The sequence below is a fragment of the Cebus imitator genome, unplaced genomic scaffold (assembly GCF_001604975.1).
Source record: "Cebus imitator isolate Cc_AM_T3 unplaced genomic scaffold, Cebus_imitator-1.0 Scaffold136, whole genome shotgun sequence".
NCBI classification, from domain to species: Eukaryota; Metazoa; Chordata; class Mammalia; order Primates; family Cebidae; genus Cebus; species Cebus imitator.
In genome coordinates this window covers 27,018-31,401 of record NW_016107451.1, presented here as the reverse complement: position 1 = coordinate 31,401, position 4,384 = coordinate 27,018, and the positions used below count along the sequence as shown (strand labels likewise).

At 37.9% G+C, this 4,384-nt stretch overlaps 1 long non-coding RNA gene across 1 annotated transcript in view; it reads left to right on the top strand.

Moving 5' to 3' along the window:
* The first annotated feature begins 2,885 nt into the window (after nucleotides 1-2,885).
* The window catches only part of LOC108313287, a 15,552-nt gene continuing 14,053 nt past the window's right edge, over nucleotides 2,886-4,384 (top strand). The window contains exon 1 of the long non-coding RNA XR_001829016.2: nucleotides 2,886-3,932. This is a non-coding gene — a long non-coding RNA (uncharacterized LOC108313287). The remainder of the gene's footprint in view (nucleotides 3,933-4,384) is intronic.

Below are 4,384 nucleotides of genomic sequence, written 5' to 3'. Positions count from 1 at the left end.
TTTTGGGCCTGTGAGTATTTTTTTTTTTTGTTGAAGCAACAGGGTCTCACTATGTTGCTCAGGCTGGTCTCAGACTCTGGGCTCACGTGATCCTTTTGCCTTGGCCTCCCAGAGTGCTGGACTTGCAGGTGTGAGCAACTGTGAGTTTTAATAGCACTTTTTATTACATGTTAGGGCCTGATTTGTTTTGGTAAAACATCTGAAATTAAAGGAAATATTTTACATGCAAATACTTTACACACAACCATTTTGAAACATATCTATAACAAGTATAAAAACACAAGGGCTGTAGTCTAAATGTGGCCCGCAGATACATTAAATTTTCCTCCACAAATTGTGTAAATGTGTAAAATTTAGGAGACTCATGCACAAATCTGGATTTTAGGCTTCTCTTTAAGAATCAAGCCTGTTGGCCGGGCGCCGTGGCTCAAGCCTGTAATCCCAGCACTTTGGGAGGCCGAGGCGGGTGGATCACGAGCTCAAGAGATCGAGACCATCCCGGTCAACATGGTGAAACCCCGTCTCTACTAAAAATACAAAAAATCAGCTGGGCATGGTGGCGTGTGCCTGTAATCCCAGCTACTCAGGAGGCTGAGGCAGGAGAATTGCCTGAACCCAGGAGGCGGAGGTTGCGGTGAGCCGAGATCGCGCCATTGCACTCCAGCCTGGGTAACAAGAGCGAAACTCCATCTCAAAAAAAAAAAAAAAAAAAAAAGAATCAAGCCTGTTGTCCCTTGAGCCCATGTCACTGATCGGTGTGCTACGACCAGGTTGAGCCCATGTCACTGTTGGGTGTGCTGTGACTAGGTTCCCCTTCGTATGAGGTATATGTTCTCTGGTTTGCTGCTGCGCCCACCTAGGTGCTTCACTCAGGTCACTTCCTTTGCCTTGGTAAGATTTGAGTTTACAGCTCCTGTCTTATGGCATATTTTGATAAAGATTTGAAGTTTTTCAAAACAGTTTATATTTGTTTATAATATATATTCTATATTTTGTAGATATCCCTTAGTAATGGGGTTGAACTTTAGGATTTGGAAGTTGTTTTTAAAAACTCTTTTGCTTTATAGATACCACAAAGAGTCGCCTTCCCATCAGCATGCCTGTAAGCCTGTTTGGGTTATTTCTGGCTATAGGTGGCTGGGCTGTTCATATTGCAAAAAAAAAAACATCATATTTTTCTCCTCAGCATTGTCCCTTAGAAATGCAGGTGACTTAGTGGCTTTCATTATTATAGAAACAATCCAGATAGATGGATATTAGATAGTTTTATTGATAAGCCATTGTATTTGTATTTCTGATTTACATTTTGCCTAAAATGAAAGATAGTTTTAAGAGGCAATAAAAACAAAATTAACAAAGAATTTTAACAGTAGATATGCATTAGGGTCTTAGGATTATAATTAAGAACAGAATTTTATACTGTGCTTTCTAACATCTAAGGAAAAATCTGTCCTCTTGTAGTAGGAGAAAACCTGTGAGCCTTTTAATAATAAGCAATGGAAGTTCATTTGAAGCTGATTTCTGTAATTCACAGACCATTTTCTTAGTGATCCATTTGTAGCAGAAGGGCCTGACACTGGGCACTGACATTGGGCATCTGGGATCCTGACACCAGTGATAGAAGAGAATTAAGGAAGTTTGTATAACCTGGAGGAAACACCCACCTTTACTGGAAAGCTCTCACCACTGTATTCCGGAAACTCTAAATCTTCAAATGTTAATGTTTGCCACAAAGAAAGTATTGCCAAATAGGGATTAGGCAAAGCTCAAGAGATTTCTTGAATACTGGATATATAATGTGCTGTTTAATAATATTTTCCAAATGTAGATGATCATGGAATCTTCCTGTTGGGGTACAGTCTATAACTTCTGGTAAAGTATTCTTTGGAATGTAGTTTAAGAAACACTGATCTAAAGGCAAATATATTAGATCATTAATTTAGTAAAAATACTTGAAGCATTTACTGGTATATCTCAGGGGTTGGAAATATGGAGATAAATACAGAGACATATATAGCGATAAAGAGCCTGCCCTCCAAGAAGCTCTTGGTTTACATGGGAAGCAATACAACCATTAAAATATTCCATGCTAAATACTGTGATAGAAGCAAAGATTTTTGGAGCCAGTAATATTTGAAGGGAGTTTTGGAGATGACTCAAGTTGATGTGGTGAGGCAGAGGAGGGTGGCCTGTAAGGGAAGGAGCAGCACATGGGAAAACAGAGGAGTGAGAAGGAAGAGGCTATTTTTAATTTACTTTCTGTGTTATACATTTAAGTCTATAGGATATTATGTAAGGTTTCCAGTCCAGTTGAGAAATAAGAATTTTGTGAATTATAAATTGTTGTTGGTGTGTTACAGAATGGCCTCACACCACTTCTATTTGCCATAAGCGGAAAAAGACAGCAAATGGTAGAATTTTTCCTGGAGAGAGCAGCAAATTTACTTGCAGTTAATAAGTGTCAAAGGTATGTTCTTTTTTTAACCCTCAGTGTTGTTCTGGAGTGAAAACAGTCACTCAAGTCAGAAATACTAAATTAATAAAAAGATTAATAAAATTACTGGGATATAGTAAAAAATATAAACACAAATCATCTGGTGGAAAATTATTTGGACTGGGCGACATGAAGAACAGTGTATAGGAGGATTCATCTTCTCTTATACTGACTGGTGTTTGTTATTTGTAAGTTGATGTTTTGGCTCATATGATCTTGTGTTAGTTAAAGAGGTCTCCTGTCAGTTTATTAGTTTTATGGAGTGTGGACTTTTTAATTTTTACTTTATGACTCAATACTGAATTTCTTAACCCTTTTATTGTAGTTTTTAATCTCTCTTTCTTACATGCTTTTCTTTTAAACATGCTCTGTTAACATGAATAGAGTTAAAAATAATTTTGTCTTTTGGATAACTCTTTGCTTTATTTCTTTGAAGAATATTAATGTTAGATCATCTCTACATGACTGTTAATTGTTGCCATTACCAGATATGTGGGTTTCCTTTTTCACTTCTAATGTATTTTGATGTTTTTTAAATTGGTATGGGCAGAGGGAGAAAATACAGTTTTCAGTGGATAAACTTTTTCTTTCACGAAGACAACTCATAGGTGGATGATAAAGAGAAAAGAGTTAGGCTTCAGATTCACACAAGACTGAGTTTAAATTTCTAGCTTTCCCATTTGCTAGGTGTGTGACCTTGGGAACATTACTCATCACCAAATATGTTTTTCTGTATTAAAAGGAGGATACTAATATATCCTTCCAGGGTGGTTGTGTATGTAAGAAAGATTGTGTGTGTAGCATTTAATTCAGTGCCTAGCACATGCTTATCAGTATCAGTAACTGAAACCACTATGACTACTAGTATTACCATTGTTATTGATATTATTGTTTTTCAGCCTGCAGATAGCTCTCACTTATCTGACCCCTGGCTGATTTCGAATTACAGCATATCAGTCTAGGGAAGCAGTGGTGAAATCTTCACTTAAATCTTTGCATACTTTAGATAAGTGACCTCAGCATAGTTTCTTGCTCATCAGGGGACTGAAAATTAGTAACTTCTACTATGACGTACCCCACCGGGACAAGAGGCTTCCTCTTTGTCCCTTCCTTTTAGCCTTGGTGGTAATTTACAAAGATGAACACTTGAGCACCCAAGGTGCTGGTGTCTGTTAGTACAAGTAAATGCTTAATTCTACATGGACAGGCAAGCTATTAAGTTGGTAAAGTATACTGAATAAGCTTTTTAAATAGCTTTATTACAGTTCCTAAGGGAGAAGTTATCGCTCTGTCATTTTAGAACAGCCCTCATTCTCGCCGTACTGTGTGGATCAGCAAACATAGTTAGCCGCCTTCTGCAGCAAAATATTGACATCTCTTCTCAAGATATGTTTGGGAGGACTGCGGAAGATTATGCAATTTTTAATCAGTTTACTGGGTAAGTGTTTATTTACATTAAAAGGCTAGTTAACACTAAATTGAGGTTTAAAATAATTATATTGATTGTATTGTATACATCAGGTGAGATTTTATAGTTTGGTTCAGGTAGTTTTGGAGTGGCAACGAATTAGTCTATGTCATTAGCCTGAAATCCAGCAAAAGGCCAAACCAGTTAAAAGTAGCAAAGGGTGCAGGCTTATCTCAGGACTTTTAAGACCTTTATCCTTAGGGATCCCAGCATTGTCCATTTCATTCCAAGTGTAACCCCTATGCATGAGATAAAAATAGTGTTACAGCTTAGGGTTTTCTAATTAGGTATTTGGGTCTTGAAATGTCCAGTTTGGGCCGGGCGCGGTGGCTCAAGCCTGTAATCCCAGCACTTTGGGAGGCCGAGGCGGGTGGATCACGAGGTCAAGAGATCAAGACCATCCTGGTCAACATGGTGAAACC